The 27,648-nt window shown below is 41.5% G+C and overlaps 1 long non-coding RNA gene across 2 annotated transcripts in view; it reads right to left on the reverse strand.

Moving 5' to 3' along the window:
* The window catches only part of LOC309342382, a 225,145-nt gene that overhangs the window by 7,763 nt on the left and 189,734 nt on the right, over positions 1-27,648 (reverse strand). For both annotated transcript variants that reach the window (XR_014156753.1, XR_014156754.1), the window contains one exon: positions 26,104-26,234. This is a non-coding gene — a long non-coding RNA (uncharacterized lncRNA). The remainder of the gene's footprint in view (positions 1-26,103; positions 26,235-27,648) is intronic.

A 27,648-nucleotide genomic window follows, 5' to 3' on the forward strand; every position in this document is an offset into this window, starting at 1 on the left:
GACAGTGATTACTTTTCCCTGACAGTTTTTCTTTGGTCAGATTTTCTTCGCAATCTTCTCCATTTGTTGTATCTTTCCCAATAATCAAATACAATCCCCATGCTTGTTTAAACATTCCTCGAAGAGTCTTCCCTGGTTTATCATATATTTTATCTACTCATTTTGTATGTTGTATATCTTACTATTCTGTGCTTAAATATGACATTCAAAGATATTTATCATTCCAACAACAACAACAAAACACAATCGTAAGTAGTATTCATTGAGATGGTCCAAAATCTTAACACTGAGGTGGAGAACCTGTGATCTTTCAAGTGTTTCTAAACTACCAACCTTGTCATTCCTGACAGGTGATAGTGGTTGGGACTGAAGGGAGTGCAGGCCAGCAATATCTTTTCTGGAAGGTCATAGGTCCCCCACCCCCACATTAACATCTGAAAATCCAGATCCACAAGGAGAGTAGAAACAAAGCAACTAGAGCAAGGGGCTGGTTTACACACTAACCTAGCTTCTTTGCATAATGAAAGGGCACCTAATGGAAACTTGTCAGGTGCTCGTGTTATGTGAAGGCCTGCATGCATTGTGAAATGATGAGTTCAGTTTTGCTATCTGAGAGCCAGTGTGGTGTAGTGGTTAAGAGCGGTGGACTCGTAATCTGGTGAACCGGGTTTGATTCCCCGCTCCTCCACATGCAGCTGCTGGGTGACCTTGGGCCAGTCACACTTCTCTGAAGTCTCTCAGCCCCACTCACCTCACAGAGTGTTTGTTGTGGGTGAGGAAGGGAAAAGGAGATTGTTAGCCGCTTTGAGACTCCTTAGGGTAGTGATAAAGCGGGATATCAAATCCAAACTCTTCTTCTATATGGAGAGGAAAGGCTTATATTTAAATGTATACAAAGTCTGTTTATATAAACTGTAGTGTTTACTCGTGTACAGAAAGGTCTGCTGTTGTAAAATTGAAAAGATCTCAGCACTGTATATTATGTGCCCAATGGGATTTTGTGATGGGAGGTTGTTATCACAGCAAACATATATAGATCTATATGTTCATTCCATGTGACGGTGTAGGAAGCTTGTCTTCCAATACGCATATAGACCTCCATATACAAAACTGCAGCACCAAGCCAAGGCATCAAAAAGGTTTTCTTAAAAAAAAAAAACCCACAGAAAAAAAAACTTTGGCATTCATGTCAGTGATTTTGTTAATGGGATCTCAGAGAGATCCTTTTATCTCCCTTCAGCATCAAATAAATCTATTTTGCTAAAAAAAAAACTCCTGAAAAGAATTGGCCGTGATTTTACAAGACCCCCACATGGGTGTGGGGTTTTTATTTTGTAGTTCCTTGGTGTGCGTTTTCTTTCAGGTGCAAGCAAGGCTTAAGAAGTGCCGAGGACATCATTTGAAGCTGAAATGCAAAGAAAAAGAAAAGAAAAGAAAGGAAAGGAAAGGAAAGGAAGCCAACAACTGTAGTTACGTAGTGTCAAATTCCTGCCTCTGACTACATAACATATTTCCTTTCCACAGGAGGTAGTTATGACAAATTAGAAGTCTGAAAATTTTCTGATGGTGTAAAGGCTCCAGCTGTCACTGGGGAGATAGTGATCAGATTTCATAGCTGCATGGTCCCACGGCGCCTCTAAGAGTTCCATATGGTCATCCAAATGTTACAACTGAAGCCCACAAAACAATCCTAGGATGACTTTTTACTTACAGAAGATAAAACTCGTGTTCAATGAACTTAATAAACAAATTGCTCTTCATTGGTTCACTGAAAATCAGAACCTTAGGAGCCACTGTACAGCTGTTCCTTTCTTTGAATACGGAGCAGAACTGACCAGGTTGGCTCTAACCTCTCTCTCTCTCTCTCTCTCTCTCTCCTTTTGCACAACTTACATAAGGGAGCGTGGGCTTTTTAAGTGGCTGTGCTATGAATAATTAAGGTGTGTATATGTATGTGGTGATAAACAGCAATTCCTCAAGCCCCTTTCAGTTTAGGTTTTTTTCCCCTGAATACACCCCTCTTAAATTCTTAATGCCATCACAGTGGACGGTGACTCTTTCGTTCATGTCAAAGACGTCAGCATCAGCCTTGCACAATAACAAATGACAGATGAATAATTTATTGATCCTTAAATGGCCGTGTCCTTGGATGTATTTCTTATAACTAATTTGCTTAGAGACACATCTGGCTCATGGAGATAGCATCTGTTTTAAAGAAGGTCAGTATTATATTTTAAAATTAAAGGCAGAAGAACATAATCTTTTATTTGTTATGCTTCCCTGCTCCTCTACCCTAGGAACTCGGTTAATTCTCATTCAGTTCTGCCTACTTATTTTTTATAATACCAAATCAAAAGATGTGCAATCTGTTGTTCAATCTTGAGACCATAATAAAGAAGCCCATTAAAGATGTGCTTGCAATGAATGAATACTTGTTAGGTAAAGGGGGGGGGGTGGCCATAATGAGCTTTAGGTAGATGCATTTTAAAGTGCTGAGAAATATCAAAGTATTGGTATATTCAAGGTGGGTGCCTTAACACAAATATCAAATATTTGGATTTTTATTTAATACGTTTTGTATGAGTGATCTCTAACCTATGTCATACTTTGGGTTGACTCATTGAAAGAAATGGATTTTACTCTAAGTCCATTGACTTCCAGGGGTCTAGTTTAAAGATGACTTATGTTGAATATCACCCAAAGTTGTGGTTGGGGCTTTTTAGAAGGATCTTTGTCTACCAAAAGCTTTCTTACCCATGATAGCTAATCCAAGACCCATATTCAGCAGCAGCGGGCTTCTCAATACCTAATGCCAGAGACAAACAACAGAGCGTTCTTGCTGGAACCCTGTTAGTAATGCGGTCTGCTTGTTTTATTCCTGCCTTGTTCCAGGTGCTTGGATATTGGTTCCCTCTTATAAAATAAATGGGAAACCTGGCATAGAAATTATAATTCTTTACACATTATTTGCAGTGTAATCCTATGTATAATTAAGCCCCAGGGTGTCCAATAGTCCTTACTTCCTTGTAAGGATGTAGCACATTCCTTAAAATAGCTACATATACATTTTGTTTTGTTAATATTCCCACATTTTGTCAGCAATACCAATATGTTGCAATCTTATTATCTTTCCCATATTTTAAAGGACAAACCGGGGGGTTTTCTCTTCCTCCCCCTCCTCCTCTATTGCCAACTATTCTGGCTCATTCCAAACAGAGCTTGACAGAGAAATCTTATTTCAATTTAATCCTAATTATATATTATCTCAGATGTTTCCAACACAACATAACTACTATTTACTATCCATGCAAACTTTGTATTTAATGTCGGGAGACAGTGTAATTTTTTAACCCTCTGTGCCAAGTAAGAAAGCACCTCTCAAATTCATGGTTCACCTTGCAGCACTCATAAAAACATTGAATTATTCGAGGATTAATGGAGGTGGTTCACAATTAGGCTGAAGTATGATCTGATGTCATCATCTCAGTATGATGATATACATTTTGATGCCAAAGCACCTGTTGTTTTGGAAGGAAGCAGCTGATATCATTATCTACTCAGCCAGACAGTCCTGTTTCCTGCTGCTTAAAAAATTATCCTAAGGGTTACCTAAGTTGGGGTAATACAGCATGAACTTTTCCTTACTCGGGACAGGAACATAAAGACTTTCCAAACAATCTACAGAGGCGTGCATATCTCTCTCTCTCTCTCTCTCTCTCTCTCTCTATATATATATATTATATATTAATCTCGATTGATACCTTCCAGATTCAGTAAGTTGTTATTTCTTTCCTTCCTTCCTGTTTTGTTTTGTTTTTAACAACACATAAATCATGTGAGTTGGCTATAAAAATCCTACATCTCTTTCCCCTTCCATATAGAATAGCCATATCAAAAAAAGTAATCTTTGAAAAACAGTCTCTGCTACAGTATGTCTGCTGACTGCAATGATATTACTCTGGCATAAATAGTCCAAAGACTGTGCTTTAATTCTTCCTGCAGGGATTTCTCTCTAAAGATGTGAATTTGTAACACTTTGGACACAGTGGACTGATTTGGATGTCAGAAGAAAGTATGTTTTTTCACCATTTTCACTGGGGTTACAGCACACAAAAGCCCACCCCCACCCCCCAAAGCTTCTGCTATTGCCTGCTCAGTCACAGTAGGTTCACTGGATAAATTTAATAAATGACATGCTATGTTTATAACTTTGTGCCTGCTCATGGTCTGTGTACAACATCAGGATTTCATTGTATAATTTGCATGGATATGTTCTGGTAATCCCAAAATATCCTGTGTCTTTACAGTCATGGGAAAGATGTTAGGAGACGCAGGAAGGTTATTATAAATGATACATTTCCAACATATACGTATTCCTGCCTTACAAACAAAGTATCTCACATCCAATAAATTAGATGCAATTTGGGCCTCCTGTAATTTCATATGTTATGCATAGCATTTTGATTTTCTGGTCTCTGCTGAAATATTCAAGCAAGCCTTTTTAGAAAATAGATAAGTATGAAGCTCAGAAATCTAATATTTGGACATTTCTAACCTCCTCACCACCTCTCATGCATACCTCCACATCTGAATACCTCAGGCACTCAGATTTCTTTCCTCTATTAAATAAAGTAGGAGTCATGTAGGAAAAAAAAGAGAACAGAATTTAGAAAGATAGCAGAGATGATCTCGGGGGAAATAAAACGTTTCAGAAATGCTGATGCTCCCAGCAGTTTGCCGAATCCCCATCTCAGGGGATGGCAACAAGAAATATTGAATTGCTGCCATACAAATAATAGGGATAGCTCAGTTGTCTACAGTGGGCTTGCATTTCCCTAGCATTTGCAGCAGTGAAACTGATTTTACTCAGAGTGAGTGCTGTAGACTTAAGCTAGGATCACAACATTTCACTTCCCCAGGATATCCTGGGAGTGATAGTTCTCTGAAGGGAGTCAGTCAGGAGGTGAATTCTCAGCAACCTCATCAAACTAACATTCCTGGGTGAGTGACTATGGCCTGAGCTCTACTCACTCAGTACCCTCCACACATAGGTCTAATGCATGGAGGGTAGAGTGGGACTATACACCTTGAGCCCCATTACTTATAATTCCATGCCTGGCCAGCTCTGCTGTTCTCTAAAATGTCTGATGGCTGGACTCATGAATGATCCTCTATGTCAGTGGTTTTCACCCTAGGATGTCTTGAATGATGGTCAGGGGTGCCATGGGTAACACTGGCCTCTGTCCCTCTTTCCTTCCCTCCCTCCTCTGATGCCTTCTCATGTCTCTACCTCCCAAAGGCTTGTGTGGCTGTTTGTTGCCCTGGCTACAAGCTCCCCAGGGACACGGGTGGTGCTGTGAGTTAATCCACAGAGCCTAGGGCTTGCCGATCAGAAGGTTGGCGGTTCAAATCCTCGCAACGGGGGGGGGGGAGCTCCCATTGCTCGGTCCCTGCTCCTGCCAACCTAGTAGTTTGAAAGCATGAAGTGCAAGTAGATAAATGGGGACCACTCCAGCGGGAAGGTAAACAGTGTTTCCGTGCGCAGCTGTGGTTCGCCAGAAGCGGCTTAGTCATGCTGGCCACATGACCCGGAAGCTGTATACCGGCTCCCTTGGCCAATAAAGCGAGATGAGTGCCGCAACCCCGGAGTCGTCTGCAACTGGACCTAATGGTCAGGAGTCCCTTTACCTTACAAGCTCCCCAGGTGAATGGTGCCTCTGGGGCTAGCCAGGGGGTGCTGGTTGCCAGGAACTGAGGTGGCCTCAGAGTAAGCAAGCAAGCGGGCGAGGGAGCCCAGCCAGCCAGTCTGCCAGCCTTTGCTGTGGGGACTGGACAGACAAGTCCCAGGCCCCTGTGAGGCAGTGTGAGGAGGCACCACTATTTGGGGTGAAGGGGGCAGCAGCAGCGACTGCCTGGAGGACTCCCAAGGAGAGCAGAGAGGAGAGGAAGCTGAGCGAACTCTCCACAAGGGATGGTGTTTGAAAAAGGGTGAGAGGTTGCCAGCTCTGCAAGCAAAGGGTGACATAACTGGGCTTCTGAGCCCCTCAGGGGTGGGCACAAAGAATGTAGTTGGTCAAGGGAGCTGTGGACTCAAAAAGGTTGAAAACCTCTGCTCCATGTGGTCCATATCTCAGTGCTGTGCAATCCAAGTTTCTGACTGTATGGAGAAGCTTGTGTGAGGATAACTGGCTCCTACTTCAGAACATAAGAAAAACACTTCTATATCAGTCCAAAAGCCTATCTAGTCCAGCATCCATCTACATACTTTTGCCTTTGACCTCACTGGCATTTTGATCCTGACCCCATCCATTACTGGTGTGTGCCAATGAAAAGTTACCCATGTGGGAATGTGGTCCTCAGCCTTAAAAATGGTCTAACCCAAATTATATATAAATTATAATTAGTTACTAAATTAATTTTGTAATTAATTACAGAGTGGCCCAATGCAACTAGCAGTAAGAATGTGGGATAATGATTATACAGAAAGCTACCAGTTCTATCACTGACCAGTTCCAAAAAGAAAATTTGGGTTATGCTTCCCCATTCCTGGCTTCAAAGATACAATCTGAACTCGCAAAAAAAAATTTGATATTTCATGCAATCTTTCCATTTCACTTCTGAGTATCAAATTCTGCCATACTATGGACAAACCAACACTCTTCTCCACTTCCCCAAAAACCAAAAACCTGTCTGAGAGCCTGCAGTTTGGGGTAATTTGGTGTATAGTTCCTTGCTATTGTCCACCCACTGAGCACTGTTTGTGCCATTTGAGGCTACTCTCAAGGCTACTGGAGTATGTGAAAAAGCAGTACAACTGATGTGTGTTTAACTGAAGTACCTTCCAAAATCCCACATTCTTGCAGATTATTCTGACAGAAATCTGAGTCCGCATTTACACACGGGGCCTGGATTGTGGACTAGACTAGCAAATTCCTGGGTGGGAAATCAAATTACACAATAAGCCAAATGCTCAAGGCTAATAAAACATGAGCCAGTTAGATTACTTAAGCTAAAGGAAGCTTTTTCAAAAATGTATTTAAAATATTTTTGTGCTGCTGCTTTTAACATGGTGATGGGGATCCACCCAAGATGGCACACAATTAAAATACAAAAATAAAGGAATTAAAAGCCAGTGCAAAATAAACAAGATACATCCATCCCCAAAATTCCCAAACACGGTGCATAATTACAAATGAACACCATCAACAGAATGTATTTTGTGATTTACTTTTCTGTATTCAAAGTTTAAAAGGGTATTAGTTGTGATTATACATTTCACCTAACAGCCCAGTCTTATGCATGTCTACTCAGACTCACATCCCATTACATGAAATGGGCCTTACTCCAAGAAAAGTGGGTGTTAAGTTGCAGCCTATGGACCTAACATTTTGCTTTGTGAGCATGGCAAGTCCTGTATAATTGTTTTAGTACTCCTGTTTTATGTCCTCTATTTTAATTCTTTCATTATGCTTGGAGTGGGCACTTGAAGCAGAAAAATACAGGTAAGCTGATACCCTTTCATTGCCTTAAGTCTCACTAGTCCGTGTGTAGAAACTATTTTCCTAAGACCAATTCTGTGCAGCTCATAAGCTCAAATGAACCAAAGTTTCAGCTAATAAAAAGCTCATGTTGTATCATGTTTTTGGAAATGTATTATTCTTCAGCATACAGATTTCATTGTTGAAGCCTGCTTCAGTGTGCAATAAGAGTGGTCTAATGGCAAACACAGGGTCTTAAAACTTTTATTTATCTTTTTAGCTAGGCGTGAAAATTGCAAAGTGAATAAAAACTTACTTCTCCTAGACCACACGTAACCACCACCCTGAACAAATGCTTCAATACCTATCTAGTTATAATGCAACATGTATTGTTTCAGTACACAATACAGATGTTTTCTGTTATTATATGGAGAGGATGTAATGATGGTTAAGTATGTGTTTGCACTATAGTCTCGGCATGAAATCATTATGTTTAACTTTCCTGATTATTTCTTCACTGAAAGTGAGGATGTTGCTCAACTCTGATTCCTTTCGATGAGGGCCCATTGAAAAGACTCTTCTGGAGATGGAAGAACTCACTTTGGATTGGATAGCCTTTATTCTTTAAAATATAAGGAAACCAATCAGGTCAAGCACATATTACTAGTGGTTGCAAGAGAGGAGAGAAAATGGGAGAGGTGGAAGGTAGAAGAGATATTTCAAGCAGCCTAACCTGCTTAAAAAGAACCTTCTTATTTCATCTGCATTATACGAATTTTCAAATTATCAGAGAAGTGTGAGGTTCAAATTTTCCCCTCCTTATTCATTCAAATAGGTAAAGGTAAAGGTACCCCTGCCCGTACGGCCAGTCTTGACAGACTCTGGGGTTGGTGCGCCCATCTCACTCAAGAGGCCGGGGGCCAGCGCTGTCCGCAGACACTTCCGGGTCACGTGGCCAGCATGACAAAGCTGCATCTGGCAAGCCAGCACAGCACACAGAAACGCTGTTTACCTTCCTGCCAGTAAGCGGTCCCTATTTATCTACTTGCACCCGGAGGTGCTTTCAAACTGCTAGGTTGGCAGGCGCTGGGACCGAGCAGCGGGAGCGCACCCCGCCGCGGGGATTCGAACTGCCGACCTTTCGATCGGCAAGTCCTAGGCGCTGAGGCTTTTACCCACAGCGCCACCCGCGTCCCCATTCATTCAAATAGGTTCCTGCAAATTAATTAGCTAAAGCTTCATTTCTTTAAAAAAAAAAAAATCTCAGGGTGGCATGCAAGAAAATATCAGAACAAAAATACACTGAAGCCCTCAAATATACTGTACTACATTTTTAAAATGCAAAAATAAGTCAGTAGAAGTCATCACTAAAAGCTGGGTAATTTTGTAAAAATGAACATTGACACACGGCAAAACTTTTCTCCCCATTTGCATAACTAGACTTTTAGAACATCAAAGCATCCTAGCCAATAGCAATCTGCAATCCTTAGGCTCAAAGTAAGTCAACAATTGGCAGAGGTCCCCCAACACTCCCTCAACCATCCATTTTGTTCAAATTCTTCCAGAAATTTGTCTTGAAAATTGTTAGAAGAATACTACTTACTGAAAACCGCAAAGTCAAATGGAACATCATTTTTGTCCCCTGGGAATTTGAAGCCAAGATATTGATAACTTTACTTGGGAAAGCTGTGCATATTTGCATGAAACAACAATCCTACTGTGAAAATGCAGTGTTTATATAAGGGAATAATATTCAACTGTATATGAATTTTTAAAAAGAGATCCGACCTTGGAGCACAATAAGCCGCCTTCAGGAAGCTGGACGAGGGTTGCCATATTTTAAATAGTGAAAATCCGGACAGAAAAGTTGAGCTTTTTAGCTTTTTTCAGTTCGGGCAAGATTCTTTCCCAATTCTACCCAAAGACACCTGGGATTGAATTTAGGACCTTTTGCATTCAAAGCATGTCCTCTGCTCTTGAGCTTTCGTTGTTGTTGTTTAGTCGTGTCCGACTCTTCGTGACCCTATGGACCAGAGCACACCAGGCACCTCTGTCTTCCACTGCCTCCCGCAGTTTGGTCAAACTCATGCTGGTAGCTTCGAGAACACTGTCCAACCATCTCGTCCTCTGTCATCCCCTTCTCCTTGTGCCCTCCATCTTCCCCAACATCAGGGTCTTTTCCAGGAAGGCTTCTCTTCTCATGAGGTGGCCAAAGTATTGGATCTTGAGCTTTAGCCCTCCCTGAAAGGATGTACAGATTGGTGCCAGAAGAAAAAGACAAGTTGAGGCACAGAAGTGAGCAAAAGGTGGTCCTGCTCAGCTAGGATTCCCACAGGGCATCTTGCTGAGGGATCTGGACTTTGCACAGCCTCCACAGCAGCCATTTGTGAAGGTCTATGAGCAGCGATCAGCTTCCATATGTGGATCACACACGCCTGCTTTTTTTAAAACAAAAACAAAGCCATTCTTGTTGAAAACAGGTAATGTGTTGTTAACTATTTACACTCAGCCATAGGAGTTCATGTGAAGATGCATAACATCTCTCTTGAATGCCCCACACGCATCATTATGAATAACTTTTACACCACCATATTCAGAGGAGAAGAGATGCTCCCACTTGACTTCAGTTGTGTTAGGGCCGGACCCATTGTCTGTCTAGATAATTTGAAATGAGATTGGACAAAGCAATTCAGAATAGACTCTAGGGTATAATTTCACATTAATGAGGAGCCTAGAAAAGATTGCCCTCCCAGCCGTTTTTATCACTAATTTCTTCAGTTCTATGGACAAAGCATGCCTTTTATTGGACGTGGAGAATATAGTAATAGAATTTGTTCTGCATTTCAAAGACGACTAATGTGCCAGTTTTTCCCTCTTTTAGAATAATACATTTCAACTCAACGTATTAATGGCCAGCTTTCACATTCCCTTATTTATAATGGAAAGGTCTTTAAAGGCTATAATGCAAAATAATTGTTAGGCTTTGGCCTTAAGCATATATTGCAGAGCATGAATTCCTCACAATCAAAGAGGATTTTATATTTATTATATATATATATGGGGTTTTCTTAAGGATCCCTGGAGAAAAAAGAAACTTAACCATCTGAGAAAACCTCAGGCACACGTGTAGTGCCATCACTGCCAAAAAACTGTGTGGCTTACAATACAAGCCAGCTGCTCCTCCCGGAAGGATTTCATCTATAATATTTTGAACCGTGTGACAGCCTATCACAACTCATGTTTTGCCTTAAGGTATATGGCACAGGCAGAGCAAACAACCAGTAAGAAAGGAGAACAGAAAACGTTGATTTCTAATGCAATGCAGGGAGGACTTTTATCTCTTTATCCCCTGGATTTGAAAATAGCTTTTATTTTACCTGCAGTCAATGGGCACAGATGGTACTAGTAGAGTATTCTGCTATAATACACATATTAATTTTCTGCACAAATCGCTACCCGAGTGCATTTTTTTTTTCTCCTGTTGAGTCTTTGGTGCCACTCATGTTTGTGCCTGGACATAGATTTGAAAATTAGGACTGTAATTGGCAGTTTCAGTGTAAATGTTGAAGTTGCCATTCCTATATAGAAATTAATTGAATTTACTTCGAAGTAAGTGCATCTTGCAGGAAGGGATCAATGGGTGTCCCCAATCCAACAATTTCCTTCTGATGACATCTAGCTCCCAAATACAGGAGCTGAGAATCAGTGGTGATAGGATTTGCAAAATTAGAAACATAGATTTTACAAGAATCAGCAGTGACAAAATTAGGGAAGAAAGATCCCACAAGACAGAAGGAGGAAAACACATTTTCGCCTGAGGGCAGGATCCCCCTCTATACAATTTTTTCAGGGCCACATGCCAGTGGTGTGTGGGATCAGGAATAAAAATGGATGTCAAGGCTGGAGTCAGATGCAGGTCAAAACAAAGAGGTAGAGTGAGTTGTCAGTGAAGTTAACCCTTTATATTCAGTGAAATGGCATGCAACTCAGCAACACTTCCCAGCAGGTCTTGCTCCTATAGAGCAGTTGCCAGGACTGAAGGTCCCTGCCTTCAACTCTCCTAAGGCTCTTCCTCTCCTAGATGTTTCCTAAGCAGTCCCAAACTGTGCCTGTGCACCTCTGGTCTCTGTTCTGCCTTCCTCATTAGGGAGGCCAGCACACAACTGGATGGGGCCCTTCACAACTGGAGGGGGAGACTCCTGAGATGCTCGAATAGTCTCTTGACCCACCCACCTTCTTCTGCTTCTGCCTTGGAGTCTGAACTGTTCCCTGTCACAGGTTCCTCCTGATCGCTAAACGCTGTTGTCCCTTCAGTATCCCGCATCTCTTCCCAAGCTTCCCCCTCTGACCTCTCCTCAGTGTCCCACCACTAATGCCCAGGTTCTGAGCCTCCTTCTCCCTTCCTCCCTTGGAGTTGGCCTAGTTGGTGCTTCCCACCACTCCTCATCATCCAGCCAGTCCCTGACAGTGGAGCAATGAATAGAAAAGTATAGTACAGTAGGGTAGGGTAGCAGTTTCTTCTTCTCCTTCTCCTCTCTCTCTCTCTCTCTCTCTCTCTCTCTCTCTCTCTCTCTTTCTCTCTCTCTCTCCTGTAGCTTCCTTCCAGACAAGAAAGAAGTGTTCATACAGTTCAAGGACACGTTTCAGTCAGGCAAAAATGCTTGGAGCACAAAGCAGGGCCAGTGAAGGGCATAGTTTGGGGACAGGGTGGTGTGAGGAGAATTGTGAGGGCCAGATAGAGATGCCCGAAGGGCCACATTTGGTCCCTGGTCCTGAGAGTCTTCACTTCTGTCACAAGAGGTTCAGTGCTATTAGATACAGCATAAGCTAAACAAGCTATAGCTTGGGGCCCCCCAAAAAAATTAAAGGCAAAAAACTGGATGTACATTTCCAAAATATAAAATAAAAAACAAATAAAATAAAACCTACATACAGCAACAGTGGCAAACAGCTTTAGATACCTATTAGGTCCATAAATTACCATACAGCATATATTCAACACAAAAAAGCAACAATTTGTTGTTGACAAAGGACAGATGGACATAGAAAGGGCCCCATTACCTTCAGTAGCTTAGTGCCTCATCAAACCTAAATCCAGCCCTGATTAGATACCTGACTATTTACACATTTCTAAACTAAATTAGTGTCAAGAACAGAGAAGGAATACCTTGCCTTTAAAACCTTTTGGAGATCTTGGAGATCATTCAGGAACAAAGTATACCCTACATTAATTAATGATTTGCCCTTAAGTGCAACCTTTTTTCTTTAACAAATTCCAAAGTAGGATGTATGTTCTAGAGTAGGAGGGTTTAACCCCTTACCCAAGCTCCTGTTGTTTTCACCCAAACACAATAATGATTCATGAAATAAAATACTGCACATAAAAAAATTACACATGATAAATGTAGGACGTAGTTTGGCCCTCAACCTCATCTCCCTGCCCACTCCATTGCTAATCACTCTCAAAATGAAGATACTAAAGAAGTAAACCCATGGGACGGGTACTCCCATTGAAGTTAATGGGAGCTGTTTCTCTCATGCAAATAGCTGGCAGGAAACCCCCAATCCAAATTGGGATTATGGGGGGGGGGGGAGGTTAAAGACTCACCCCACTCCTGCACTTAAGGGATTTATGTAATGTGTAGTTTGGCCTTCTGCCTCCTTTCCCCATCGGCCCCACCGTCACCAATTATTCTCAAAATGAACATTACTCAGCTTCCCCTTGGAAATCTACCTTCTTTAAGCAAACAAACAAAAAGATAGTGACCAATTTGTGTTTTTTCATGTATCTATATTTCTACCTATGTCCTGCTGGTTCAGTCTGATCTGCCCCAGTGATGGGGCCTGCACCACAGCCATTGGCCAAATAAGCAGGCAAGCTGCGATCCATTTCCCATGCCTGGGTGAAGCTGAAAAAGGTTCACCCAAGCCTGGGAGAAATTATTGCCTCCAGCATGACCGCCTGATCCGGGGGGGGGGGGGGATCCTGCAATGGATCCACCATCCTGCAATGGCACCCAACCTGGTTGTAAGCGTCATTACACAACAGATGAAACATGTATGAAACGTTTTTCAAAATTTTCTTCTCTTCTTTCTTTATGTTTCCACCTTTATGTTTCCCTTACTTTTATTCAATTGTTGTTGTTGTTGCTTAGTCGTTTAGTCATGTCCAACTCTTTGTGACCCCATGGACCAGAGCACGCCAGGCACTTCTGTCTTCCACTGCCTCCCGCAGTTTAGTCAAACTCATGTTAGTAGCTTTGAGAACACTATCCACCCATCTCGTCCTCTGTCATCTCCTTCTTCTTGTGCCCTCCATCTTTCCCAACATCAGGGTCTTTTCCAGGGAGTCTTGTCTTCTCATGAGATGGCCAAAGTATTAGAGCCTCAGCTTCAGGATCTGTCCTTCCAGTGAGCACTCAGGGCTGATTTCCTTCAGAATGGATAGGTTTGATCTTCTTGCAGTCCATGGGACTCTCAAGAGTCTCCTCCAGCACCATAATTCAAAAGCAATCTTTATTCAATACCCCCCAATTGTACATGAGGCTACTACCACCTCCCTGGATTGTTCAAGCGACCCCCAGGGGGTGGTATCACCCACTTTGAGAAACACTGCTCTAGAGCAATATCTTTTTATAACCGTTTCTCCATTTCTTTCCTCCTTTATTAATACCCCCCACAGGACTGCTGGAAAATAAAATACCATTAGGAATTTTTCAGTGTGTGTATATATAATAATTGGAGACCTTACTGGATGGAGACTGAGGGTTCTTCATGCATTGCTTCTTCCACTGGAGGCTTGGCCCCATGGTATATCCACAGGCACAATCATAGCGGCACAAGGGTGTTTGTTATTTGCGTTTTCCATGCGGCAGCTGATGCCTTTTTGGGGGGTCATAATTCATTAGCCCTAAAAGCTATATCAAGTGTTGCAATTGCTATGCATTGCAGACGCAAGCCTATAATATACCTAGTTTGGAAAGAGAAAAATAATACATTAGGCACTTGTGATATCTTTATGTATAAGTTTGGGAATCATTAAATAGCTGTCATTCTTTCTTCCTCCTCGGCATCAATTACTCCACTCTGGTTTTACTTACTCTACTCTGTATAATGAGTCCCTAGAGCATGTTTCATTGCGGGAGAATGAACACATTCTTCAGTTGCGGTCAGTGGGATGTGGTTAATTTGAAATCACTTAAACTATTATATCTGTCAAGCGTGGTTATTTTATTTTCAATTCACATCAGTGTTTTAGTATGCATGTCGGTTACTGGGTCAAACTGCCAGATTAATTTCAAAGTATTTGATGGGAATGCTTTTTATCACTGTCTTTAGACTCCTGTTGAAACTTAATACAAATGTATTACAATATACATTTGAAGAATTCTACCTGGAACTATTGTATTTATGAGCAAACAAGAAAAAAAGCTGCATAAATGAAATCTAAATTTTTATGCACTTTAGACATACCACTTAACAGGGTTTACCTAGATACCTATAAATGAAATACAGAGGCTAAAATATTAATGAATGAGAAATATGACCGATTGCTGCTCAGAATGCTGTAACACATAGTCCAGCAGTCATGCAACTTTGTACTTTGACTACGTTAGGTATTGCCATATACCCTGAATTTGCCCTCCAGATTAGCCCAATGTGAGACTTTCTGAGCCCAATTTTTGCACCTTATAGTAAACATACTTCCAGATGGCAATTAGGTGGTGGGTCCTGCCGTTGTTTTCAGCTTCTTTCTGCGAAAACCTAGAGCAAACTAATCACCTGCCCACCATCTGATTGCTACCTTGTTGCATGATTAGTGAATTCGCACAGCATGAAATTGGTCTCTGATAGTCCAAAGTGGTGAAAAGACACATCATCACAAAATCAGCCTTCAATAATCACAGAGCTGCTGGTGGCCAAAAGCACTTGGTATTGTTGTTTTGTTGTTTTGCTTTTTTTTTTTTAAAAAAAAAAAAGAACACCTAACTTTGCAGGTCTTCCTTTGCTAGGTAACAGTGGCTAATGTGGTAAACTAAACAATCTGGGAAGACTTGGGGCCCCCTCCAAAATACCTGTGACTGTGCACCCACTTAACAAAAATGTGGTGTAGTTGGGTCTTACCTGTTTGAGGAGGAAAGCATTCCATGGTTTGATAGCGTAGGCTGCAGACACCTGGCTGAAGCTAAACAGGTTTGGGTTGATGAATACCTGGACTCTCAATTTTGCCACAGAGGACCACAAATCTATGCTTTCCTCACAGGCCTGAGCTCTGAAGTACAATAAAGGTTTGGCATGGCTATACAGTGGTACCTCAGGTTACATATGCTTCAGGTTACATACCCTTCAGGTTACAGACTCTGCTAACCCAGAAATAGTACCTCGGGTTAAGAACTTTGCTTCAGGATGAGAACAGAAATCGTGCTCCGGTGGTGCGGCAGCAGCAGGAGGCCCCATTAGCTAAAGTGGTCTTCAGGTTAAGAACTGTTTCAGGTTAAGAACGTACCTCCAGAACGAATGAAGTACTTAACCCGAGGTACCACTGTATAATTAAAATGTGGAGCAAAAGTGACATCATTGCCATCAACATTATCTAACACAATTTGTCCTGTGAGAAGGAATGCAAGAGAGAGAGAGAGAGAGGCAGGGACGTAGGTGAAGGCAGTACACCAGATGCCTGCTTCTGTTCTAGTTGAACTTTCCCTTTGTTGACTAAGGACCACCTGGCACCAGCTGCTCTGTGAGAAAGATCAGATGATCTAACTCTGGCTCTAGTGCAACTGGTTCCTTTTCATTTCCTTTTTTAAAAATTTAAGCATATGCTCTTGGCAAGATAGAGATCTACTAAATCAGGCATAGGCAAACTCGGCCCTCCAGATGTTTTGGGACTACTGATGTTTTGGCCCTACTGATGTTGAAACTATGACATTATTAGGGCCAAAAGGGGAGACTATGAAGGGAGGATGTAGATCGGGAGTGTCCCCTGACCTGCCCCCAAACTGGAGGCTGAATTTCATCAAATGAGTTGGCAAATATCAATGTCATTACAGTCGTACCTTGGAAGTCGAACGGAATCCGTTCCGGAAGTCCGTTCGACTTCCAAAACATTCAGAAACCAAAGCACAGCTTCTGGTTGGCAGCGGGAAGCTCCTGCAGCCAATCAGAAGCCACAGAAGCCCCGTCAGACAGTCAGCTTAAAAAATAGTTCACAAACCATAACAGTAACTTCCGCATTTGTGGCGTTTGGAAGCCAAAACATTCGAGAACTAAGCTGTTCAAAAATCAAGGTACGACTGACTGTACTTTCCCTCCCATTGTTCCAAATAGGGGGAGATAGATGGATAGATAGATGATAGAGAGATGATAGAGAGATGATAGATGATAGAGATAGATAGATAGATAGATAGATAGATAGATAGATAGATAGATGATAGATAGATAGATATAGATATAGATAGATAGATAGATAGATAGATAGATAGATAGATAGATGATAGATAGATAGATGATAGATAGACAGACAGACAGACAGACACAACACGCTTATACATTTAAAACAAAACCAAAACTGAAAATGATGGATGATGAATGATGCCTGTCCTTCCTTTTGCTCTGCCAGCAAGGGTAGACAACAATGGCAAAGCCTTGGTTATTCATGTTCTGATAGTCTGCAGATGAGGTTAATTCCACATGTTATATGTGATGATGCCTTTGAAAATTTCTTAGAAATTTCAGGTAATCTAACATACAAGGCAATCACTGTACTTCTAACTGGAACCACATGAGAGGAACACATCATGCCAGTCTACATTACTAGCTGCTGGTTTACTTCCAAGCACAATTCAAACTGCTTTAAAGACCCTTATGGACTGAGACTCATCTTTCGGAAGGAGCTTCTGTACCTGACCAGTGGGGATAAAATCATATTGAGGAGAAAGGATTAAGAAGCCTCATTTTTCCCCCTCCCCATCACATGTAGACATGGGCGAGAAGATCAGTTTGGTCCACATTTTAATGTGCATCTACCCAGTTTACACTTTCTGAAGCAATACACAAACTGAAACAAAGTTGTTGTTCAAAATTTGCATTCCTCTGAATTTTGCAATGCACTCTCCAATCAAATAATGCATTCAAAAATGGGAGTGTTGGGAAAGTGTGTGCATTAGAAATGTAATACTTATGCAAGCAACACCTCCAACCAATAAAGGGTGGTGTTCCATGTCTTTGATTTAGATTCCTGCAAACGACAGATCTGTGCTGGTGGCATGCATGGTTGATTTAGCTTGCATTTTTCTACTAAAGTCCAGTCAAGTTATTGCAACACTTTTAGAAAAGTTCTTAATTGACCATCAATTCAAACAAATTTGATTGGGGTGGTGGCGGTGATAGGGGAGTAGGGACTAGTAACGTCAACAGGGGGAAATAAAATGAAAAGAATGAGACATCAGTACTGTTGTTAGGGGGCCAGGATGAAGGTACTATGTGCTGGCCATGTGTGCATATTCCAAAGAACCCAAAAGACCCCCAATGGTATGTGCTACAGAGTGTTTCCCCTCCAGATCTCAAAAGCAGCAGCAGGTTGTTTATATAGAAAGAAAGGGTGTCCACACAGACCCACGTGAAACACAATTATGAATTGCTTATTTCCTGGGGTGGGTGGGTGTGTTATATGGTTTTATGGGTGTACTATTACGTATTATTTTATAGATTTACACTATGCCTTGAATGCAATAGCAGGCAAACGTTCCATACACACATTTAATATGCACTGGCTCTGTGTGGGTTGCAGTTGTTTACTAAAGATTTTCTGCCAATGTCTTGCCAGCCATTCTGGTTGGTTGATTGGTTGGTTGGTTGGTTTCTTCCACGCATGATGTAAATTTATTTCCAATAATACAATGTGGAATGAGCCATTTGTTCCCCATATGGCTTTCCCGCATCACACACTTTAGAGGTCATGGTGGAAGTCCTTAAAATGTAAAGTGATTACAGTTTCTCCATTTTAGTGGTGCTCCCTTTTAAGTACCGATGCAACTAAGCCTTTTCATCCAGACACTTCAATATCTCCAAGAGATGCTGGTGATGATGAAGTTAATATATTTATTTTCACCCCACCTTTTTGCCCGATGGAACTCAAGGCAACTTACAGATAAAAATAAGAACTGCGTGATCCATCTGCATGACTCTCCAAGTGGGGCAACACTCAAGCTATTACAGACAGGGGCAAACAGAGTGTGTAGTCCCTTCTCTTCTTCTTTAATAAGTAGAGGGAAAGCTATTAAGGAGTTAAAAATGAACTAACTTTCTCTGTTAGTCTATCACTACAAAATCACTGCTATAATAGTTCAGTCTTCCTGGAATTACTTGTTAATTAGGCTTAATTATACCATCAAACAATTACTCAAAATTTGACCTTTTCTAATAAAAGTCAGGCAACAAATCTGTGGGTGAGGCACAGAAATGGTGCTATAAACATCCAGGAGAACAATATTCATATTTTCCTTGGTGATTTTTTTCTCTCTTTTTTTAAGCACCGTGATTAACATTCAGCTAATCCACTCTTTTTTTCTGAATTACATTTAATCAAGTTCTGCTGAAGATACCACCATGCCTAACTCTTTTCCCCAACCACTACAGAATTGAATGTGACAACTAAAAACATGGAATAAATAAACTGTGAAGTGCCCAGGTCTAATACTGATCCAGCTCATGACTGCTGAATTCCACAGATCTCGGATAACACTCTGAACAAGAAGTTCTGCAGCAAGGGAGCCATCGCTCCAAAGACCTGCTCTTCCGAAAGACTATCCACTGTTATCCATCATTCCACTCCCCACAAATGACATGACATAGTGTTGTTCTGACAGATGCTTCAATGGTGGTGGTGGCCACCAGTGGCTGGAAGCGATAAGTTTCCTCCCACTCCCCTGAAATACCCTCTCCCACTTTTATGAATGGGTATGGGAAATTGCAATGAAGAATTTTGGGTTGATCCCACTGTGACCCTCACATTCATTCTTCCACTCCTCCCAGTTGCCCGCTCAGATTGTTAGAGTGTCAGATCGTGACAATAAGCACCTCAGGGCAGGACTTGTTTTCTTGATACTATTACTTAAAACACCACTAATAACATTTCATGACCATCGTCATATCAGAGCAGGGGTAGGCAACCTAAGGCCCGGGGGCCGAATGCAGCCCAATCGTCTCCTAAATCCAGCCTGTGGACAGTCTGGGAATCAGCATGTTTTTACATGAGTAGAATGTGTCCTTTTATTTTAAATGCATCGCTGGGATATTTGTGGGGCCTGCCTGGGTTTTTTACATGAGTAGAATATGTGCTTTTATTTAAAATGCATCTCTGGGTTATTTGTGGGGCACAGGAATTCGTTCATTATTTTTTTTTCAAAATATAGTCTGGCCCACCACATAGTCTGAGGGACGGTGGACTGGCCCACAGCTGAAAAAGGTTGCTGACCCATGTATTAGAGCATTGTAACATTGGTCTATGGCAAGGGAGACACCGGTCTAAATCCCCATAAAACTTATTGGATGATCTTAGCTCAGTTATTCTCTTCCAGCCTAAACTATCCCACAGGGTTGTTGAAGAAGAAGAGGAAGAAGAGTTTGGATTTGATATCCCGCTTTATCACTACCCGAAGGAGTCTCAAAGTGGCTAACATTCTCTTTCCCTTCCTCCCCCACAACAAACACTCTGTGAGGTGAGTGGGGCTGAGAGACTTCAAAGAAGTGTGACTGGCCCAAGGTCATCCAGCAGCTGCATGTGGAGGAGCGGGGAATCGAACCTGGTTCCTCAGATTATGAGTCTACCGCTCTTAACCACTACACCACACTGGCTTGAAAGGTGGAAGGTCCAGAGTGTGGCACACTGAGCTCCATAGCAAGGACAGGTCCTAAATCAGTAAATGCTAGTGCACCTCTTATGTGTGTTCCTCTTTTTTGATGGGTGCCACTGATAGTGTGATGAACTGTTCTTGGATCCTCCCCTGTAAGCAAATCTCTGGAGTGGGGGGTGGGGGTATCTTGCTGGAATACAAAAAGACCATTATAATACAGTCATACCTCGGGATGAATACGCTTCGGGTTAGGCAAATTGGGTTGTGCTCCGCAGCAACCTGGAAGTAACAGAGCATGTTACTTCCGGGTTTCACCATGCACGCATGCGCAGACCGTCAAAATGACGTCACGCGCATGTGCAGAAGCACCGAAACGTGACCTGCACATGCACAAATGCGCGGGCACGGGTTATGTTCGCTTCGGGATGCGAACGGGGCTCTAGAACGGATCCCGTTTGCATCCCGAGGTACCACTGTACACCTGAACATTCTGTTCAGTTTGTTACTTGCTATTAGCAAAAACAAAACACTGAAATAAAATCTGAAGGAAAAGCACACACCTCAATTCCTCGTTTCAAATTCAGCTTCTCATTACATGACTAAAACACAAGCACAATTATTTTTTTTTACTAGGGTTCTTTGGGCACTGAAATTCATGACTTTTAACATCTGACATTATAATGATTCATCTATGAGGATATGCTGTGTATTACTTAGATACTGATAGAGAGAAAGGATGTGAAATGCTGTATAATGAATGGCAAAGACTTGAATTGTAAATTGAAAATATGGCAGATTTAAAAAATTGTGAATTTTTCACTACCAACAGGGTAGCCATTAAAAACTCTGGCTAAACACAATAACATGAAAGGACCTATCCTCCCTTTCCTTCGACCTCACCCCAAGCCCAGCCTCCAATCTCCAACTCAGGCAATTTATCCACATCCATTCCGCTTAGAAGTCACTTTGGCAAGTAATCTGTATATAAATTAATTAACTGATTGATTGATTGATTATAAACCCACAGAGTGATGGGAAGGCAATTTCCACCCCCAAAAACAAGCCTGAAACCCACATGAAATAGATCAAGAAAATTTGTCTCATCCAAGAGTATTTAGAGCTGGCTGATAACCACTTACTCAAGGACCTCTACAATTGGCCACTGGCCAATAATTGTTCATATCATTGAGTCGAAGTCAGGTTTCTTCAGGTGCAGTTTCTATCATGGCTTCCTTTAAGGGAGTTAAGACCACAAGCTCTCTCAGTACCATATTTACCTCCTCCTGGACCCAGGTAGCTGCTTCCTCCATGCAAAATGTGATAAGCGAAGAGAGGCAAGAAGCAAGCAAACAGGTGGTTGGCTAGACCTTGCCCAGGATTTTGTCTCACAGACCTTAAGGGTTTAATGATTAAAAATCATTCACAAAATAGGATCAGAAGATGCTGCAACTGACTGATCCGTGTCAACAATTTTTTTCCAAGCCATGGCAGCTGCAAGCAATTTTATCCTCAAAATGCCTAGCAAACATCTTGCGATATACTGCGGTGGATTATTTACATCTCCCACCAAGGCCACAAACCACATGGAAAAACTGTTGGAAGGCCCTGCAAAGTTGCAATGTTGGTGGTGAATTATTATTATTGTTATTGTTAATTCATTTTTTCCCAAGTGGCTTCTAAGTGGTTTATAAGCATAAAATTTATTATTTAAAAAATGTAGCCGCACATAATTAAAAAACACAATAAAACAATTTCATTGTCAAAATAAACATCCGGAACTGAAAGGTACAATAAACAAGCCCATTAAAACAATATAAGGAAGAGGTTCACGTTAGGGAATCAAGGGAATGCTTGACTAAACAAGTGTCTTTAAGAGCTGGAAGAATGCCAGTACTGATGGGGCCTCTTGTATTTCGGGGGGGGGGGCATTCTGCAACACTGGTTTCACCTGAGAAAATGCCCACCTCCATGTTACCATGGCAGAGTTAACCAGGTTCCATGTGTTGATCTTAACAGCCTTACTGGGCTGTGGAGGAGAAGGTGGTATTTCAGGTAACCTGGGCCAGAGTTGTTTAGGGCTTTATATGCAGGTAGCAGGACCTTAAATCTGGTTTGGTGGTTGAAAGGCAGCCAGTGCCTTTCTAGTGTGAAAGGGGCACCCTGCACAACCCAGGCTCCTGCATTTTGGACCAGCTGTAAGGTCAGCCCCACGCAAAGTGCATTGCAATAGCCTAAACATGAGGTTACCAAAGCATGTATCATAGCAACCATATTATCTCTGATCAGGAAGGGGTATAGTTGATGCATAGGCTAAAGCTGGTGATAGGCACTCTGTGCCATGATAGCTACATGCAAAATCATTTCTTCAGCACCATATCCAACACAGTGCAGACTTGATTATTAGTTATAACCTGTGTTTGGTAGCACTTAACATAGACAACAAAGTATGGATGGGTCTGGGGTTGGTTGATAAAGGACGGGAAACAAAAAGTGTTTTATATGCGTTATATATGCCATATAACACTATGACACCTGATGGCGCTGTGAAGTCCTTTCTATCCCTACTGGATTTCCCTGTCTGAGTTTACAATGCATTTAACTGAATCACTTCTTTGACGTGTCTAGATCCATCCATAGTCAATGTACAGATGAGATCTTTCATTGCTTTCTGAGTCATCATGTGAAGAGCTAAGGAAGTCTGTTTAACAGATGTACAACTCCATTCTCTGGAAAAATTCTTCACAAAGCAGCTTACAAAATACACATGAAAATACAACCAATAAAACAGAACTTAAAAGCACTCTGGATATCTGCTTCATAAAAAGAGCCAGCACAAAACAGAAAATACCCAGCAAATATATTCTCTATATTAACCAAACCATAATAATTATATCTGCAGTTTGATTTACATCAGCCACTAAAGGAAACAGAAAAGAGATGAGTTCTTCATTGCCGCAGTTGAAACTGTCAAAGGATAAGGCTTCCCTAATCTCAAATGGGACTGGATACTACTTATAAGGCCCTTTTCCAAGTGCCTGCCAGCATGGTGGCCTTCACAGGTAGGTATTTAAGCAGGACCTCAGTTGTACATATATGGGCTTTCTGTCTGAGACATCAAATAATGATGATGATATCATTAAATGTATATTTTATTAATAATAATTAAGTTTTTTGACATGTTATTTATTATATTCTGCCCTTCCTCTCACATGAACCCAGGGCAGCTAGCAATAAAGTTACAGCATTAAAAGCATAGTACAAAGTATGGCAAATGAATCACCATTTAATTCCACAAACACAAATATAAGCATAAATACAAATACAAATTATGTCATTCAGATTACGGTCCAAAGGTCTGTTACAACAAATAGGTTTTGAGTTGCCATCTGGATGCATATAATGTGGGGGAATAATCTGACCTCAGTAGAAAGGGAGTTCCACAGCTGGGGTGCCACGACTGAGAAGACCCCGTCTTGTGTGGTGACACTCCATGCAAGGCTGGCTCAAGCCATTTTGGCACCTGAGGCGCACCACAAAATGGTGTAGCCTCCCCCATGCTCAAGTGGGGAAGAAGTGGTGCATAAAGATCTACATCAGGAACAAGGGGGGATAAAGATCTGCAATCCAGCCCCAAGGAAGTCACCACAGCTGCAGTGGAAGGTGATGCATTCCTTGGAGGATGGATCTGCTGCTCCTGTGGATCCTGCCACCTGAGGCAGTCGCTTCACCTTGCTTCATGGGTGAACCGGCCCTGAACTCCAAGGCCCTGAACTCCAAAGACACCACAAGCAGGGCCTCTCCTATGGTGACATCTCTGGGCCTACAGCCTGGCCAAACTGCAAGCCCAGTACCAGCTCTGCATGTTTCTCCGACAATTGGTTTATCATATCTGAACTGGCTCTGTCGATCATGCTCAGATCCTGTGCAGGTTTTGGAAACCACTGAATGGCTTTGGTATCGGCCAACACATGCCTTCTTTTCCTGATGTCCGTAGCCATTCGCTGAACATCAAAGGGTCAAATTCAAAGGGACTTTTTGTTTGTTTTCCTTTGCCGTACAGCTTTCTTCTCCCGTGTGATTATGAAAGAGGCTGGCACAACACATGTGACTCCTACACGAGGCGTCCTCAGCGAGCGGGGCTGCTAGGGAAAGATTTAGGAGCAAAAGCGCACGTGCGCACACACAAATGGTTAAAATTATGCAGGTTCTGTTTTGTGAATTGAGGAAGGAGAAGCCAGTGTACCGAATGCAACAACAACGGCTCTAAGCTGACATCAAAGCAAAATCGGGGAAGGGGGGAGATGGCTGAAATGACAGCAGCAGCTGCAGCATCTGCCTCTAAATTAGGCTGTGTTTCAAAGTCTACACTCAACTGCTAAGCAGTATAAAGACCCAGGAGGAAGGCTGCCCAAGAAAAAGAGTTTGCTTTCCAGCCTAACACATCAAAGTAACACATGCTAAGAAGAGCAATAAATGCATATGGCATACAGTCACTTGCTGCCTAATTGCATTGGGCTTATGAAGCCCAGAGAGAAAAAAAGAAGGGAGGGGGGATACCTTCCACTGATTCCTAGTTTTATAGAGGATTTGAGTCCCCCCACCCCATGAAAAATGCTGACACAAATTGGGAACAGATTAGATTCTGCCATTACGAGGCAGCATCCCATAATTTAAAAAGATGGAGATTTCCACACACACACACACCCCACCCTGACAGTAGGACACCTGTGAAATACAAAGTTCATAATTATAGGCTATAAAAACCAGCAGATCGTGCAGCTGGAAAAAAATATTATTATAATTTAGGAAAGGCTTGATCTTCAACATTCAGATAGAGCTCCTTTTCTGAAATAAAAATTTTGAAAAATGGACAGCTTTGGTGTTATCCAGTGTGAAAAGACTGTCGCTATCTATTTAATTCAATACCTGCCTAATGATATTTGTTTTCATTAGAAATCAGAAGTGATTAATTAGCACTAGGAGTTTTAAAGGCAGAATTTATTTCTGGCCTTGTGACCCTTTTTCGTTATTGTGCTTGTAACACATTCAACGTGATGTGCAAAGGAAAACACATCAAATCATTTGAATGGTGAGGACAGAAAAGTTTGTCTCTTTTTATTCCTTATATTGTACACACAGTCCTGACTATACCTTTCCCCCCAAAAAAAACTACATTAATCATGTGTGAACTATGTTAATTTACAGTTGCTTGAGAAGATGTTAATTGTTATTCCTGTAAGGCTGCTAATTAATGAGAATGCTGCTTTCAAGCATTTTAGCAACAAGCATCAAATGTATGAAACAAAGTCTTCAAGGAAGATCCGTAACACCAACAGAATCTACCAGCCTGTTTGTTTAGCTTTAAATGAAGACTTGAATGAACAGAGGGTTAAAGTTGCAAAGAAGCAAACATTCATCTATAATGCACTCTGGTAACTTATGCATTAGGAGAAACAATTCCAGCAGAAATGATGCACTGTGCCTGCCACAATGACAATATTACACATGAAATAATATTGGTTTTTATGCTTATGGATTCCTATCAGTTTAAATGAATCCGTTCAAGGGCATCAGCATCAAATATAGAGTGTGTTCCAGCATAGTTCTCATCATGAAAACGACCAGAAATAGTCAAAAACAAAAACAAGACGTATAATGCTTTCAAAAAAGGGGGGAAAGGCAAATGAAAACTGTTAATAGATTGCTTTCAATGATGTGTTTCCGAGTACTGGCTTTTACATCAGAAAATGAAATATGCTAGAAAATATTACCTTGTTTCCCCTTTATAGATGAAAGATGTCATCATGCCCATCTAACAGTTTGCTAGGGGAACAGGCACTCCAATGTGAAATCTGGGCATAACAGGAGCTCTGCATGAGCACAGCAGAGCAAATATGGGGCTCTGAATAGGGTGAAAAGAAACAGAAGTTTTAAAAATGGCAACTTTTACAACCAGTGTGTATACAATCATTTGAGCCTGGGTTGCCCTGCCAAATAGTAAGGAGAATTTCACCAGGCTTCTGATTCCCCAGACTTTGGGACAGGGTGTGAACGATTTCTCGCCACTTGGCAAGGTTGCTGCAGGCACCACAAGTACACTGTGGTAAGTTCTGACTTGGTAAATGATTGTACGCTATGTTACTCTAGGAACTGAAGTCCGGTAATTAGATTTTAAGAAAACAGCACTTGCATAATTGTCTGTTTGCTTTGGCTTCCATTCCTTCCCAACTCTAGGAATCGGAACAGTTTATATATAAATATAGACAATGTACACAAACAAAAAATCAGACTAAACAGAACATTTGCTGCAACATCACTGCCAATTAAAAGTTTGACCATGAGAACCTAATATAATTGCCAGTTGTATCTGAATCAGAGTTGGAAGGGAGAGCTAGTCCTACAAAGCTTTTTAAACAAGGCTAGGCTTATCTGCTAAGTGGCCATCACAGGGAGCAATTTTCTGTCCTGTGTTGCCTCGGCTCAGATGAGTTCAAATTGTGAGCAGACGCATTTTGGCATTTTTTGCTTCATGTGCAAAAACGCCTGAGTTCCAGCCACTGTCATTTCCATGCTATATGGACTTGGCTACTAATGGAGAGGATGCTATCAAAAGACTTTTAAAAGATCACCTCAACATGTAAGTGAAGAATTGTTTAAAGGCATGGGAGCCAGTGACATACTCGCCAATACGCTGCTTGATTCCAGTTTCCATTGGTCCCAGCCAGCATGGCCAGTGATCAGGGATGATGGGAATTGTAGCATCTAGAGAGCATTGTGTTGGCTACCAGTGCCTTAAGATATATTCAGGCAAAGGATGCCTCAAAAATGGGGATTCCATAAGTCTCTACACCCCTCCTAAACCTGATCCAGAGCAGACAGATTTAGGAGAATGCAAGAGGATGAGACATTGTTTAAATCTGCCTCCTTCTCATTTCATTTCATTTTCACTGAATTTATATACCTCCCTATACCCAGTGGTCTCAGGGCAGTTTACAAAAATAAATAAATCACAATATATAAAATCAAAATAAAAACAATAATCCAATAGTACCCCCCCCCAAAAAAGAGCCACATTTTAAAGGTATATGATTTTGATCAGGTCAGCCTAGTTAAAAAGGAACATTTTCGCCTGGTGCCTAAAGGTATATCATTCATTTCATTTCATTTATTGAATTTATATACCGTCCTATACCTGGAGGTCTCAGGGTGGTTTACACACACAAAAATCACAATATATAAAATAAAAACAATAACAATAATCCAAACCTTCTCTCTTTCCACTGATGGAAGCCTCATCATCAGCTGAGCGGCATCGT

The sequence above is a fragment of the Podarcis erhardii genome (assembly GCF_964252035.2).
Source record: "Podarcis erhardii genome assembly, chromosome: 5".
In the NCBI taxonomy this organism is placed as follows: domain Eukaryota; kingdom Metazoa; phylum Chordata; class Lepidosauria; order Squamata; family Lacertidae; genus Podarcis; species Podarcis erhardii.